This window comes from Orbicella faveolata, unplaced genomic scaffold, assembly GCF_042242905.1.
Source record: "Orbicella faveolata isolate gen_17 unplaced genomic scaffold, um_ofav_v1 contig_46, whole genome shotgun sequence".
Classification (NCBI taxonomy): Eukaryota; Metazoa; Cnidaria; class Anthozoa; order Scleractinia; family Merulinidae; genus Orbicella; species Orbicella faveolata.
Window position 1 is genome coordinate 19,125,001 of NW_028301576.1, and position 17,998 is coordinate 19,142,998.

General features: G+C 36.6%; 1 long non-coding RNA gene across 1 annotated transcript; it reads right to left on the minus strand.

The window, feature by feature from the left end:
* Window positions 1–2,465: 2,465 nt before the first annotated feature.
* Window positions 2,466–5,347, minus strand: LOC149098765 (uncharacterized). The gene is made up of 2 exons (XR_016203974.1): window positions 4,368–5,347; window positions 2,466–4,108 (listed from the first exon to the last, which is right to left on the minus strand). It is a non-coding gene; the product is annotated as an uncharacterized LOC149098765 (long non-coding RNA).
* Window positions 5,348–17,998: the final 12,651 nt, after the last annotated feature.

Genomic DNA, 17,998 nt, shown 5'->3' on the forward strand with positions numbered 1-17,998 from the left:
CAATATGCTGTTATAATTGCTCTTCTTATTTTCTAGTGCTTCCATGTCCTGCGTGACCTTCGTCAACTGTGGGCAGTTTCTTCGCCCTGCTTTAAAGCAAGCCCATTGGACTGAAAGAGTGTGGAATCGTGTTCCTTTACATCTTTCAATAAGACATTCAACTTTTCCACCATTGCTCTGTGCTCTTTGATGGAGAAGTTCAATTTTCTTCCATCACTGGGCTTCAACTGGTACCCTTGCATGGAAAACTCACTCGCCCTTTCTGAACAGCCATCCGCACCTAGAAAAAATTGCTTCTTTTGCATGTAAGGTGTCAAACTGCCTGGATCGTTCAGCGGTAAACCTTTTCTTAAACGACTCGTCGCTTTCGCCATTATTGCGCATTTTGGAATGAGCCTCTTTCATGATGCTCATGTAGTAATGCGCTCTTTCCCCGATTGGATTAACAATATAAAGAAGAAAGAGCAAGGAATGGCAGGCTGGTTTTATCTGACCCAGAGAGCGTTGCTCTATTTGCATATAAGTTTATTGTCAAATCGAAGTTTGTGGTGGATTATCTTCAGCATATTGAAGTGCTGGAATTGAAAAGGAAAAAGAGAGTAGAAGAAAAGGCAAAGTTAAGTAGGGAGGAGGATTATCCTTGGACTGAATTGTGCGAAGATCTAACCAAGCTTAAAAAGCTACGTGTTCCAGAACTAAACAAGTACTCAAACCACCACGGGCTGAAGCAGCATTTGAAAAGCAGCAAGAGTGAGAAAGTAAAGGCAATTGTAAGACATTCATGCTTGCAGCAGAAGAGTCCTCTCAGAGCTGGCCAACCAACACTGAGAAATGCCAAGACATTGACACAAAATGACAACAGGGCAAGTGCTGACAGCAGTGAAACGGATGAAAGTGACAATGATGAGTATGACAGTGATGCCATTGACTCTGGGGGAGAAGATGACTCAAGTGACGTTATTCTTGCATTCATCAATTCAGATGAGGAAGATGCCAATGAGAGGCCAAATGCCACACGCTCAGGGCGAGCCGTAACTAGGAGATCCGAAATTGACTTCTCTTTCTTTTGATTTGTTTTTTAAACAACAGCTCTCTGTCGTATAGAGATTGTAAATATTGTCTTCATTGTGAGCACAATAACGTGAAGTAGGGGGATAATAGAGAAATATTAAAAAAGTTGAAATCTAAATATTGTTTGTTCAATTTTTTTTTTGGGGGGGGGGGTCATCCCAAAAAATGACCGCTATAAGGGGGGGCCATGTGAAAAAATTGGTAAGCTGAGGGGGGTCATGCGATTTTTAAATGGTGCTTCCCAAATCCCACCAGCCCCCCCTCCCTCATAAAAAATGAACGGTCCCTTAGTGAGGCTAATTTAAATGCACACAAAAGAATTTTAAATTGGCAGCCATTTATGAAAAGGGTCTGTGCTTGTACTTTTAAATTTTGTGGGGTAGTTGACGGCCTTTGTTCCTAAACTGTGCCAATTCGACTGACTGTGTTTAATTTTGTTGGCTTGTTGGTCTAAATTTGGCGTTGGCGTTAGCGTTTAACTGCCTGGCAGTGTTGGCTTTTTCTACTTACTGGGGTTAAATTCTGTTGGCATTTTGATTGCCTGTGTTCAAATTTTGTTGGCTTTCTAACTACCTACATTTAGGGGCTTACATGGTGGCTTGTTTATTGCCTGTCAGAAAAAAATTGCTGCCTCGATGGCTGCCTTGTTGGCTGCCTTGGTATAAAATGTTTTGGTGGCTGTTGTATGTGTGTTTAAATTTTTGCTAGTTTGCTGGCTAATTGGTCTAAATTTTGCACTGATCTTTGACTGGCTGCATTCAAATTTAATTGGTAGCTTTTATCCTTGTGTCCTAAGGTATTTGTTGGCTGTTGACTGCCTGTGCATAAATTGTGCTGGCTAATGCTGTCTTGTTGATCATATTGTATTTAGTTAATAACATTAAAAATTAATCTAGTGTAATAAAACAATATTTTCATAATTAAGGAAAAAATAATAGAAAAAATAAGTTAAAAAAAAACCTTAAATAAAAAAAGTAGTGTAGTAAAAAAAAAGTGTGCATTGTTTTAGTATAAGATGGGAGGAAAATTACAATGATGGATAAAAGTATGGTATTGTGTATATATTTGGTGACAGGCCTTTTGCTGTATGATTTAATATTTGACATTTCTTGGCTTTTAAGCCCACAAGTTCATTATATTGTGCTTCTTGTGATGGCTGCCCTGCATGCTCATGCTGTGTTAGCAGTCACTTCGCTAACTTTCCCAAGCCTCTCAAAACTGCCATGTTCCCTCTATATCCCTTCAGAATCTAATAAGGAAAAAACAGCTCACCCCCCTTGGGCATTACATGTACATGATTTGTTCCTCAGTCAAAATATGGATGTGCCAGAAATGGTAGTCTCTTTCATAGTCTATTTTTTTAATACAGTTCAAAGTAAGACTTTTCCAAAACGTTTACATGTCAAACCTCTTTATTTCTATTTTAGCCTTGACATCTATTATCATTACACTTATTTTCCTGTTTTACTGGAATGTACTGTACAGGATTTGCTTAAGACTAATGGTTAAGTACAATAAATTGTTGAATTGGGTGCTGGAGATACTGCTATTCCCTGCTATTATTTTGCGAGTATTTTTATCTTTGCTTGATCCACTTTATAAAGTTTTGTTACACATAAAGCCACAAGTCAAATTCTCACTGGTACAATATTTTTAGCGTAAAAAAATCAAAGTGTTTTCTTTCCAGTCTAATTACAACATGCCTTCTTGTTTTTCATGGTATTTTGTTCAACTTTGGTACAACCCATAATTTAGTCCTGTACTAGACTGTGAGCTTCATTCTGCTCCTGTTTACTTGTTGGCTGTTGCTATTATTTTGACCATATCAGCCCTATCATATCAGTTTCTTGTGGGCTCATATGTTGTGTCGGTAATAGCACTGGGGGAGAGCTTTGATGCTAAGTATGGTGATAAGGCCAAAAAGGATTGTGACAACCATCTCAGTATTTGATATAACAGGTAAAGCCCACATATTTACTTTTGCACCATATGGAACTGTAAGAGATTTAAGATCTCAAGTAAATAGCAAATTCAAGGTGACAAGTGATCTGTATTGGCTGTCATGTCGTGGCAAGCCATTGCACGATTTTTTACCTCTGAATGAAATAACTGGAACAGTGATCATGCATGGACGGTTGATTGGAGGTACACAATGCTGTTTAATGAGATGTGAAAATGAGGCTGGTTCTCGTAAATTTGATAGCATGATCGGGCAGTATGAAATGAAATGTACCCTGAGGACATAACATCTGATTTTGAAATTGACAAGAATCTTAGAGTATGTGATGAACATTATGGCAGTTTACCACCTAGAGGGCACAAGTCCGCGAAGGGGAAAAGTTTTCAAGATCACCCAGTGATGCCCAGCGAGGTATTCTGAAATCAACACCATGCATTGTGACATGCTCACAATGTAACAATAATGTTTGCCTAAGCAGTGATGTTCCCTGCTAGAAACATAACATAATTATTTTTAATGACCAGTTTTTGGTGGCTTGCAACTTTTTGGATGAAATAAATGATAATAAGAAAGATTTGCACAATGACTTGTATACATTTAAAGATCCTTGCAATGGATATAGTATAGACTATATATGTATGTCATGTCAGCCCTTCTTTTTAAAATCCATTAAAATAGAGAATGAATACAAAAAAGCTCAAAACATGTTTAAACAAAAACAAGGATGTGTAACTTCCGCAACCCAGTCACATTCAGATAATTCTCAAAAGCAGGATTTATCTGAAGATATTATTGACTCAATCCCACGTCTATTTGATTCTTTTTCAACACAAGATAAGCAAGCTGTTATTGCAGATGACAAACAGTATAAATTATAAGAAAGAAGTTACAGTGCCTGACTCTTCAAAATTAAAAGCAGGTGTTTTCACAGAAGTGTTCACTGAGATTCTGCAAAATACTTCACAAGGAACATAAGGTGAATACAATGAATGTGGGACAGTGGCACCTATGCCATTGTATACAATCTTCCAAACAGTTATGTCAGATATATGTCCATGGACAGTGTCATTTACACACCTAAAATCAACAGAGAACACCACGAAGGTTACTCTTTCTACCCCAAACATTGCAAAAGGTGTCAAAATAACCAAGTGGAAAGAATTGACATTTTTTCTTCCCTCGGAACTTAAAAGACTTTCAGCAAAGGATTTCGATCCATTTACACTGCAATTCTTGGGTAACAGAGTTGACTATGGTGAAGTCCCACACAGCATCTTCCACCCAAACATATTCAAATCTGCTCTTGGTGGTATGCAGAAAATAATTGAACACTTACCAGTTTGCCCAGGTATCTATGACCCAGCCCTCATTGAAACTGCAGAAAGAAAGAACAAAAGCCAGTCATATTTTGTTGACACCACAGGAACAGTTGTAAATGGGCAAGTTGTGAAATGCATTAGAAGTACAGGTTGTGCCCAGAAAATATCTTAAATTTGCATTCAAAAATAAGATGCAGCAATTGTCAGGATGTCCTATGGACTTGCTTACATTGGCAGACAACACCTTCATCTAGTACATTTGAATCCAAAACTGCCCATGATTCACATACTAAACTCAGCACCCTTTCCTGCGCTGAACTCATAGCCAGAGCCAAAATACACAAAATGGTTGCCCAATGTCAAAGAAAAACAAAAAATATTACAGTTTATATCAAAAACAAAAACAAAACAAAAAAATAAAAGCACCCCAAAATTACAACCCCAAGTCATCTAACCTTGCAAAGTTAATGGACATTGCTATTGAGAATCAGTGACTTGCTGAAAATTCTGTCCTCTATGCGTTCTTCACTGAAACATTGACATCATTAAAGAAACAGGAAGAGGAATTTGCAAAGCATGGAAATCTTACTAAAAACAAACAAAAACCACACCCAAAAGGGATGAGATACAATCCTCTTGTAATTAAGTGGAACTGCATGATAGCCAGCAAGTGCCACAAAAAAGGCTATGAAATAGTAAGAATCCTTCCCATTCCAAACTCGGAAACAGTTCAACAATATCGACAAGCAGCAAGTACAACAAACCCAATATCGCAGGAGAATCTAACACTCATGTTTAGAGAAATGACATGAAGGGGATGTAAGGGGATTGGAGGTATTCACTGGGATGAAATGGCCATAAAGGAAGGGATTGTGCTATGTAAACAGACTGGAGAATTGGTAGGATTTGAAGACTTGAACATTGGTGTTGACCTCAATACTAGACCAGAAGATCTAAATGATAATGATGAAGAACACAGTGACAACTCCTCTGAATCAACAGATTCCAACTCATTGTCTATTGCATCTGACCAGGAGTATGACTACAGTCCTGAAACTGCATTGCCCAGCATTAAACAAACCCCATCATCTAAAAAAGCTAAACATGTTTGTCAGTTCTTTTTTTCATCTTTGTATTACGATCCGACCTCCGTGGTAAGGTCTTGAGAGACAACAAAGAACTTCATCTCCCTAGAACTAAAACTGCTACGGGCCAGTCCACATTCATGTACGCTGCGGCCAAGGAATGGAATGACCTCCCAAATGACCATAAATGTAGTGTTTAGATTTTTTTTTTTAGTATTGTTTGATTGATTATCATTTTTTATCATGTAATTTATAGATACTGATCATCGGTTTATACCAGCGTCTTCCTCCCAGACTTCGCTGATCGGTCTTTCAGTTTTAAATAAAGCTTTTATTATTATTATTATTATTATTATTATTATTATTATTATAATTGTTACATGTATCTTTAGAAGGGGACTTTTCTCGGCCAGTTGCCTCTTTTCCCTTACACAAAATCAACCATCAAATTCTTTCTACTCTCGTTTGGCAAGTATGCGAGGCAACTGATGGTCTTAATTTTGATGATGGAAAGAAAATAGAAGTTCTCTATGGCGTATCTGATGGCTCGACATACTCTCATGCCTTTTTTAGTAGAGCGGGTGCACAGAACTGGGTGACATACAATCCCTTTAATGACAACAACCAATTTGGTGGCTTTCAGATTACCCCCATATGATTAAAAAGCTGAGAAACTTTATTGTTAATCCTTCAAACGCAGGGGAAAAAGGTAGCAGTGAACCATTTGATACCTGTTGTTCAAGGTCAACTGACAAAGTTGAACTGGAAACACATAAAATTGATGCCACAAACAACCATGAGTGTCAAAAGAGCTGTCACTGTTTGCTCTCTTGATGTAGCATTAGACATCCTTAAGGGTCCATTACCTGCTGAAGATACAGTTGGAACCCACACTTACTTAAAGCAATGCCACAAATTATTTCAAATTTTCAACAAAAAGTCAGAAGTTGATCCTACATGCTACAAACAATTGCCATCTATTATGATTTGGTTTGACAATTGGTATGGAGAAATGAAGCAAAACATTTGGAGGGCAGCAAGTGGGTTGAAAGACCACTGGAAACAATTCATACCACATATAACTTACAAAGATCTAAAAAGAAGTATCAGGGCTTTCCTAGGAGCTGTCCAGTATGTGCAAATGTACCATCCAGAAATACATATTATACCAAAAACCACGTGCCAAGATGATGTCAAAAATTACTTCTCTTTACAGCGGGTCAGGGTAGCAGGGGGGAAACCAACAACTTTACAGTTTTTTGAACCATCTGCCTTGCTTGAAACTGAACTTCTTCTGACTTCAGAAATGAAAGACGTACAAAGTAATATTATTTGGCTCTTATGATTTGGCAGCTCTACCTAATCTTGTTTCCATTCTACTATCTAAACAGAAGATGTCATCTGATGAAACTACAAAACATTTCAGTGAAAAAGAAGGGTGGGAATTATGTGCTCACCACCTTAGCTCAGACAGTGTTATTGAGAAAAGGTGGGGATTTGACAAAACCTTCCACAATACTGCCAACAAGCAACAGCTGTCAAGACATGTCAAACAAACAGTAGAATACATAGATCCTTTTTCACCAACTACTATTATTTTTAAGAACTTCACAACCCATACTAACTGCCCTGAATGCCAGACAGAATCGCCATCATGTGCTATTATTTTCTAGGAAACTTGACTACCACTTAAGGTCATTCCCCAGTATTGCATTGCACATCCCTACCGCGCATAATTTCACACGTGATTAGCGTGTGCGCATTAAAAAATGGTGGCTTTTTCTCTGCGGCTGGACCTCGCCATAGAGGTAAATCGTCATTTTCTCGAAAACGAGTACGGTGACCCATCATTTTTTTCTGTTGTGTTGAATTGAGTAATAAATTTCTCTAAGTATGTAAAATAAATATGGGCCAATTCTCAGTGTTGAGCAAGAAACAATTGTCGGAAATGTGAATTTAGCAAGCAATCGTGACTACAATCATGGTGCTGTTGTAAGGATTTATATGGTACAAACAAGGTGCTGTTGCTCCTAAACGAACATGGGGACCCCTCATTTTTGTTTCCAAATTTAAGTTCCTACAATATAAACACTCAATAGGCAAAGCTTGACAAAATTCTCAGTGCAGGTTCTATTTCAGTGGAATGACCTTTAGGACACATTTTTTCACTGGAAACTCGTCTCCAAACTCTCTTCAGGAAGCACTAACAAAACTTAAGGGTGATAGTGCACTATGTTTCTACTGGAGAGAACTACTTCAAGAACTGCATATTTCAAATTCTCTAATTAGTCTGTCATGCAATGTTCTTTCTGCATTTGTTCGAAAATTTACAAAGCGCAGGTGTGTTACGTATTTAGCAAAAGATGGGCTTGCACCACAACATGAGGAAGATGAATCTGCCATTAGGCAAATGTTGAAGAAATTCCACATAAAACAGGATACAGGAAAGTTGACAAAAGCACAACCATCAGATACCTGTTTCCCTTGCCAAAAGCTAGGTCACTGGGCTGCTGAGTGCCCAGAGGGCCATGAACCAGAGTGGCTGGTACTACAAAAGTGCCTCTTGTGTGGTGTGCAAGGCCACATACAAACAGCGTGTCCCAAGAAAAGTGGAAAAAACCCACAATTGAAGTCGAAAATCATGCAAAATAGACCTTCAGCTGTTAAGCGCACATGGTATCCTGCTAGTGCACCTCTTACAAAAGTGTTAAGTACTTTCACAGCAAAAAACTTGAAGGCTTTAAATGCTATGAACCAATTCCTGCATCATCTAGAAGCAACGATGACCCTAGGTTTTACAAACAAAGGGGTGATAAATGGTTCAATGCACATAAGGGAAAAATAAATGGAAGTAAGGCTGCAACTGTCCTTGGTTGGTATGGCAAAAAGGCAATGCTTGACTATTGGAATCAACTTTCTAGTGATATGCGTGGCTTACAAACTGAATCAAATGAATCAAATCTTGCTATGTTATGGGGATCGATTAATGAGGACAGTGCTCTTGTCACTTACCTGGAAAAATTTTTTCTCACAAAGTAAAGAGAGGGTGGTAAAGGAAAATGGAATTTGGTTTTTAAAGGATGAAAAAAATCAAAACTGGCTTGGTTCTTCTCCTGATGGTATTATTGAGCAAGCTGGAATTTCAAAAACTGTTATTGAAATAAAATGTCCTTTCATGGGAGGTAAACCAGCACATGTACCTTACAAAAATGTTTGCGTAAATCACACACCCCAAATCATGCTAGAAATGTTCTGCACATCAACACAACAATGCCATTATGTAGTCTGGACCCCAGTTGGCACAAAAGTCTTCTTGGTAGAAAGTTATGATGCATTCATAGAATTGTTACTAAACTACTTGTATAAATTTTGGGACCTTGCCTCCAGTGAAACTGAGCCAGCATCATTGGCATGAAGATGTCTTTGGCTTGAAGGAGAAAAGCAAGGAAAAATTTTCTTAAAAAGCCCATGCTTAAGTTTCATTCATTAATAACATTAAATGTTTTTTCTCATGTGGATCTAAAAAAATTTGCACATGTTGCTGATGAAAAGCCATTAAAACAAAAAACAACAATTCGAAAATGCCAAGGATGGAAAGATGATGAATGGAGATGTAAACTCAATCCATGTGAGGTCCGCAGAAAAAGAACAAGTAACACCTTAGTCTCAAAACAGACATCTTACCAGTCTTACAAGTATGGCTCTAACGGCATACATAATAGCTGCCATCAAGACACTTTTCTTGAACTTACCTATCATGCATTCAAACGCCATTTAAATTGCCCCTTAAATCATACTCTAGGGGAAGGCCTTACAAAAGTGCTAGATTCTTTTGTGTTAAGGGAAAATGGCACATTTCATGAGAGCAAAACGAATCTGAAGAGGTGGCAAGCTTAAGGACAATACTGCAAATGGTCATACTTATTATGCTTATGGGCAAGAGGCCACTCTTCAGTCTATTATTTACTGACTTTTGGAAACAATGCCAGATAAAATAAGAGAGAGATTTTCAATTAAAACTACTTATTCTCAAGCTTGCAATGTTAACAGTGGTCATGACTCATGCCGTAACTTTACACACAATGTTTGTCCTACAGTATCAGTACTGATGATGTTCTAGATAAACATCTCTTCCTGAATTCGCAAGAATTTGATGTTATTCAGGTGATAAAACACAAATTGACATTGAACAAGTTTGTAGGATCTTCCAAATGTTCTGTTCTGGTGGGTGATAATTCAATAATTACAAATAGTACAAACTCTGACTGTGCTATCATTCCCAAGCCTCACACCTGTGGTACAATCCTACGACAATCAACTGCTGTGATAAACAAACCTGATATTTTTTTGTGAGTTATACAGTTACATAGTCCAACTAAAAAGTGTACTCCAAGCTTAGATAAGGAATGTACTATGGAAGTTTATAACTGTACATACCGAATATCAGGCATTGTTTTTCTGAAATCTCATCACTACTGGTGTGAAGTCTATTCAACTCCAAAAAATTGTAAAAATGGCTGGTTTGTCCACAATGGTTTGTGGAATAATGGAAAAGCAACTTTTGTTGGACTATTTAGGCTTATTCCTCGAAAAGGAGAGTCTGCACCTACTGATGTTTGAAAACATCATGTCTAGAAGTGTCAGTCCTGGTGCTTTTACAACATTCTATAAGCAGATTCATTCAAATAACATTGGCATTGTCAAAGACATCATACACAATCATAAAAACCTACTATCTTTACCTGACAACAAAGTCAAACTTGACAACATCAGAGTAATTCTCCTTCATCATAACATCTCCATACTACCAAATATGAAAGTAGCTGACTCAAAAGATCTCTTGCTAAGGCACTGTAACACTACAATGACAATGCCATTAACTTTTGTATCAGATGGCAGCATTGAAAATTACATGTCATGACCCAGATGCTACTAGCTGTGTGTTTATATTATGCGGATGGTTTTGGTCATCTAAATAATTTTTGATGATTTCATTGACTGTTAACATGAAAGAGGACTTTGCTTCATTTGCCAGTTGATGGGAAATATTGAGGCATTGTTTGGCATCGCTATCTTCTTGGAGAGAGACAAGATGTAGCCAAAATTTAATAATTCTTGGAAGAATGTTAAATTTTAATGACAACCGTCCTGTTTCGTTTCGAGCGGCAATATTCGGTGCTCTTCTGTTGAGGCCGAGGTAATATTTGTAAAACTGCGCATGACGTCTTTCCACAGGGTCTTTTTCCCATTTTTTGAGGTTTATGCTATCATATGCTCCCCAGATTTCGGATCCGTATAAAAGTATAGGTTTAAATAGAGTATCAAATAGTTTATTACACATATTGATAGGAAGTTTATGGAAATCAAGATAACGTTTGGATGCGAAAATGGATCTTCTAGCCTTCTCAACTAAAGCCTTTTTAGAATTTGAGAAGCTTCCATTAGTGTTAAAAGTAACGCCAAGGTAGGTGTATCTATATGTGTAGCTATATCTTGCTTTCTTTTTACTTCTTTTTAGGTTCTATTCCACTGGATCCCAGTCTAACGCAATCCTGAGAAGACACCAGCTGTTATTGACTTGTTTCCTAACTCACCAACACTAAATGCAGTAAACATAATCACTTCCAAACTGTTAGAATTGGAAAGCAATGGAGATCAGTGATTGAAGGAACAAGTACTTTTTTTTCAAAAAATGGTTGTTGAGCATGTGGCATTTATACAGTTGGACAAATGTGACTGAGATGGCCAAGTGATCAACCACTGGTTTCTCCTTACAGTGCCAGTCTCTTATCAATCAAACCAGTGACGAGAATTACAGCAATCATCAATCAAGCCCTGCTCTAGTCGTTAAGGAAGAAAACATAGAAAAATATGGCTTCGCCCCTCTATGGACGATTTTGCCACTCACTTAAACCAAGCATTGCATTGTTGTTGGAGCATATAAACCATGCTCAATAGCCTCCTTCACAAAGTTCTACTTGTAAAGCAAAAAAGTATGATTACTGAACAGCATCTTGAATTGGGAAAAGCTTCGTTCGAATTTTCCTTTGATACATAGTTACATAGTATATGCGACTTCAAGACTTGTTTTGTCTGTGACCTCTTCAGTTGGTCGCCAGTAAAGATTTGAATTTCAGATGACTTCATGTAACCATGCACGAAAAATATAACTTGATACCGAATATTGACAACCGACAATAATATAACCAGATAGAAACAATAATAATAAGATAGAAATAAACCAGCAAATAAATAAATAAATAAATAATAAATAAATAAGTAGACTGAAAAAAAGAATGCAAATTATTTATAGTTAAACTTGTGGTATCAAGGTTTATATTTCATGCACGGTGACATGAGGTCATCTTGGATTTAACTCTGTTATGGGGACCCAATTAAGAGTTAATGGACAAAACTAGTTTTGTAGTTGTATATATTACTGTAACTGTGTGTTGAAATAAGATTTGAATGCAGTTTTCCCTATCAAGGTGACTTTAAATGATTTTACGCGAATTTTCATAAGCAGACTGATGTTGCAGAAATGATTTATAATCAGAAAAACAATTTGAATGAGGTCTTTCCTAATCCAGATTGTTGCAAATCATAATTTTACATGGCCAATAACATACCTAAGGTTCTTTGTTCAGAAACTTATAAAATGTTGCAGCTGAAAGGTCAATGAAAAAAAAAAATGGAAATAAATACAAGTGGTACTGCCTCAGTTATCTGCGTGGTATTTTGTGATTGTAAGAATTGCATGCATAATCAACATTTAAGTTACTCTTCCGTGTAAGAGAAATTTACGCGGAGACACCAGATTTCCAATTTTGTTTTTAATTTAGTGGGTTTGTGCGCAAGCATGACAATACAAGAGTTATTTTTTTGTGAATAAAAAGCCCCTGGAGGTAGCAGCACTCAGTGGACTCTTGACAATTATGATAAAGTTAATCCAACAAGTTTGTCTGGTTGTGATGTTCAGCGAAAAAGAAAACATTTTAAGAATTTGGTTTACCTTAGGAAATTTGATATTAAGCCTACTTTATGAGATCTGATTTTAACAATTGATCAGTGACTTTGTTTATTAGAACTACATGGAACTGTTCCCAGAAAGACAGCTAAACATCATGCAGTCTGTAAAACTGCAGATTGGTGTTGATTCTGGATAATTTTTCCAACTCATTTTACAACAAGAATCAATTTAAGTAAAATATAGGGTTAGCCAAGTCTAAAAGCAGAGCTCCTGATTACAACAAGTTAACCTTGCTTGAGCCTGGGATCCAATTGAAAGCCTGTACCTGGTCAGTGGTCAACTTAAGAAAACATGTGACCTCGATGAGCTCTAAAAACGAGCCTGCGATATGGTCAAGTGATACTGGTCAGCAGATGCCTTGTTTTGACATGTGTCAATTGAACATAACATGGATACCCAATATCAAAGATGTATGCTTTAACCCTCCCCCCTTCTGATCTCTTAAGGAAAATCCTGGGGAACTAGGTTGTTGTAGAGTGACAATTCACATTGATTTACATAAAGGGGGCGTACGGACAATTACGTGACAACCAAACTATTTTAGCTCGATGGGTTACTGCTAAAACATCGTCACGCAATAGCACGGTCTTATTTTGTTGCCAGCAATGATCGTAGTGTTTTTAGGTTTTCATATTCCACAAAACCAGTTCAAATTACACAATATCAATATCAAACCCATAACATAGGCACGCAAGGCGTGCAAGAATCATATATTCTTTTTGAACTAAAAGTCTCGGAGATAGGAGCATTCATGGAACTGTTTACAGTAATGATTTGGTTAATTTGACAAGTCTTTTTGGTTGCGATGTAGAGCAAGAAAGAAACTGGAAATTTATTATGTACATACGATGTTACATCGGTAATGGTAAGATGACTAAATAGTAAGCCATAAAATGTTTGACTGAACAAACTACAGCAATCTGACACGTCTCCAGATTAATGCAGATATCATCTTATTTTCTAACAGGAAATTTGATTCGTTCTTTGATACAACCCACACTGTGATTTGTGTAACACGTGCACATGCACAACTCCCTCACTCACCGCTCACATAGCCCTTCCAACCCCAAGAGGAATTTTTGCTTAAAAAAAAAATGTTAAGAGAACTTTTCGCATTTTATGCGAGTCTTAAGTTTACCCTTTTTACACAACACAACGCAACAACACTTCTTCACCGAAAATAGAAAGAAAGAGAAAAATGATGACTTCATGTAACCATGCACGAAAAATATAACTTGATACCGAATATTGACAACCGACAATAATATAACCAGATAGAAACAATAATAATAAGATAGAAATAAACCAGCAAATAAATAAATAAATAAATAATAAATAAATAAGTAGACTGAAAAAAAGAATGCAAATTATTTATAGTTAAACTTGTGGTATCAAGGTTTATATTTCATGCACGGTGACATGAGGTCATCTTGGATTTAACTCTGTTATGGGGACCCAATTAAGAGTTAATGGACAAAACTAGTTTTGTAGTTGTATATATTACTGTAACTGTGTGTTGAAATAAGATTTGAATGCAGTTTTCCCTATCAAGGTGACTTTAAATGATTTTACGCGAATTTTCATAAGCAGACTGATGTTGCAGAAATGATTTATAATCAGAAAAACAATTTGAATGAGGTCTTTCCTAATCCAGATTGTTGCAAATCATAATTTTACATGGCCAATAACATACCTAAGGTTCTTTGTTCAGAAACTTATAAAATGTTGCAGCTGAAAGGTCAATGAAAAAAAAAAAATGGAAATAAATACAAGTGGTACTGCCTCAGTTATCTGCGTGGTATTTTGTGATTGTAAGAATTGCATGCATAATCAACATTTAAGTTACTCTTCCGTGTAAGAGAAATTTACGCGGAGACACCAGATTTCCAATTTTGTTTTTAATTTAGTGGGTTTGTGCGCAAGCATGACAATACAAGAGTTATTTTTTTGTGAATAAAAAGCTCCTGGAGGTAGCAGCACTCAGTGGACTCTTGACAATTATGATAAAGTTAATCCAACAAGTTTGTCTGGTTGTGATGTTCAGCGAAAAAGAAAACATTTTAAGAATTTGGTTTACCTTAGGAAATTTGATATTAAGCCTACTTTATGAGATCTGATTTTAACAATTGATCAGTGACTTTGTTTATTAGAACTACATGGAACTGTTCCCAGAAAGACAGCTAAACATCATGCAGTCTGTAAAACTGCAGATTGGTGTTGATTCTGGATAATTTTTCCAACTCATTTTACAACAAGAATCAATTTAAGTAAAATATAGGGTTAGCCAAGTCTAAAAGCAGAGCTCCCGATTACAACAAGTTAACCTTGCTTGAGCCTGGGATCCAATTGAAAGCCTGTACCTGGTCAGTGGTCAACTTAAGAAAACATGTGACCTCGATGAGCTCTAAAAACGAGCCTGCGATATGGTCAAGTGATACTGGTCAGCAGATGCCTTGTTTTGACATGTGTCAATTGAACATAACATGGATACCCAATATCAAAGATGTATGCTTTAACCCTCCCCCCTTCTGATCTCTTAAGGAAAATCCTGGGGAACTAGGTTGTTGTAGAGTGACAATTCACATTGATTTACATAAAGGGGGCGTACGGACAATTACGTGACAACCAAACTATTTTAGCTCGATGGGTTACTGCTAAAACATCGTCACGCAATAGCACGGTCTTATTTTGTTGCCAGCAATGATCGTAGTGTTTTTAGGTTTTCATATTCCACAAAACCAGTTCAAATTACACAATATCAATATCAAACCCATAACATAGGCACGCAAGGCGTGCAAGAATCATATATTCTTTTTGAACTAAAAGTCTCGGAGATAGGAGCATTCATGGAACTGTTTACAGTAATGATTTGGTTAATTTGACAAGTCTTTTTGGTTGCGATGTAGAGCAAGAAAGAAACTGGAAATTTATTATGTACATACGATGTTACATCGGTAATGGTAAGATGACTAAATAGTAAGCCATAAAATGTTTGACTGAACAAACTACAGCAATCTGACACGTCTCCAGATTAATGCAGATATCATCTTATTTTCTAACAGGAAATTTGATTCGTTCTTTGATACAACCCACACTGTGATTTGTGTAACACGTGCACATGCACAACTCCCTCACTCACCGCTCACATAGCCCTTCCAACCCCAAGAGGAATTTTTGCTTAAAAAAAAAATGTTAAGAGAACTTTTCGCATTTTATGCGAGTCTTAAGTTTACCCTTTTTACACAACACAACGCAACAACACTTCTTCACCGAAAATAGAAAGAAAGAGAAAAATGATGACTTCATGTAACCATGCACGAAAAATATAACTTGATACCGAATATTGACAACCGACAATAATATAACCAGATAGAAACAATAATAATAAGATAGAAATAAACCAGCAAATAAATAAATAAATAAATAATAAATAAATAAGTAGACTGAAAAAAAGAATGCAAATTATTTATAGTTAAACTTGTGGTATCAAGGTTTATATTTCATGCACGGTGACATGAGGTCATCTTGGATTTAACTCTGTTATGGGGACCCAATTAAGAGTTAATGGACAAAACTAGTTTTGTAGTTGTATATATTACTGTAACTGTGTGTTGAAATAAGATTTGAATGCAGTTTTCCCTATCAAGGTGACTTTAAATGATTTTACGCGAATTTTCATAAGCAGACTGATGTTGCAGAAATGATTTATAATCAGAAAAACAATTTGAATGAGGTCTTTCCTAATCCAGATTGTTGCAAATCATAATTTTACATGGCCAATAACATACCTAAGGTTCTTTGTTCAGAAACTTATAAAATGTTGCAGCTGAAAGGTCAATGAAAAAAAAAAATGGAAATAAATACAAGTGGTACTGCCTCAGTTATCTGCGTGGTATTTTGTGATTGTAAGAATTGCATGCATAATCAACATTTAAGTTACTCTTCCGTGTAAGAGAAATTTACGCGGAGACACCAGATTTCCAATTTTGTTTTTAATTTAGTGGGTTTGTGCGCAAGCATGACAATACAAGAGTTATTTTTTTGTGAATAAAAAGCCCCTGGAGGTAGCAGCACTCAGTGGACTCTTGACAATTATGATAAAGTTAATCCAACAAGTTTGTCTGGTTGTGATGTTCAGCGAAAAAGAAAACATTTTAAGAATTTGGTTTACCTTAGGAAATTTGATATTAAGCCTACTTTATGAGATCTGATTTTAACAATTGATCAGTGACTTTGTTTATTAGAACTACATGGAACTGTTCCCAGAAAGACAGCTAAACATCATGCAGTCTGTAAAACTGCAGATTGGTGTTGATTCTGGATAATTTTTCCAACTCATTTTACAACAAGAATCAATTTAAGTAAAATATAGGGTTAGCCAAGTCTAAAAGCAGAGCTCCTGATTACAACAAGTTAACCTTGCTTGAGCCTGGGATCCAATTGAAAGCCTGTACCTGGTCAGTGGTCAACTTAAGAAAACATGTGACCTCGATGAGCTCTAAAAACGAGCCTGCGATATGGTCAAGTGATACTGGTCAGCAGATGCCTTGTTTTGACATGTGTCAATTGAACATAACATGGATACCCAATATCAAAGATGTATGCTTTAACCCTCCCCCCTTCTGATCTCTTAAGGAAAATCCTGGGGAACTAGGTTGTTGTAGAGTGACAATTCACATTGATTTACATAAAGGGGGCGTACGGACAATTACGTGACAACCAAACTATTTTAGCTCGATGGGTTACTGCTAAAACATCGTCACGCAATAGCACGGTCTTATTTTGTTGCCAGCAATGATCGTAGTGTTTTTAGGTTTTCATATTCCACAAAACCAGTTCAAATTACACAATATCAATATCAAACCCATAACATAGGCACGCAAGGCGTGCAAGAATCATATATTCTTTTTGAACTAAAAGTCTCGGAGATAGGAGCATTCATGGAACTGTTTACAGTAATGATTTGGTTAATTTGACAAGTCTTTTTGGTTGCGATGTAGAGCAAGAAAGAAACTGGAAATTTATTATGTACATACGATGTTACATCGGTAATGGTAAGATGACTAAATAGTAAGCCATAAAATGTTTGACTGAACAAACTACAGCAATCTGACACGTCTCCAGATTAATGCAGATATCATCTTATTTTCTAACAGGAAATTTGATTCGTTCTTTGATACAACCCACACTGTGATTTGTGTAACACGTGCACATGCACAACTCCCTCACTCACCGCTCACATAGCCCTTCCAACCCCAAGAGGAATTTTTGCTTAAAAAAAAAATGTTAAGAGAACTTTTCGCATTTTATGCGAGTCTTAAGTTTACCCTTTTTACACAACACAACGCAACAACACTTCTTCACCGAGAATAGAAAGAAAGAGAAAAAAAAACCTCTCTGACACGTTGAAAGTTGATTTTTAAAATTAAATTGCACTTTAAAGTGCCTATGAAGTAAAAAATAATTGCTGCTGATTTGAAAGGCTTTTCAAAGTAAAGAAGAGTGGCGTTTTCCTTTTTGGAATATCTTTTTT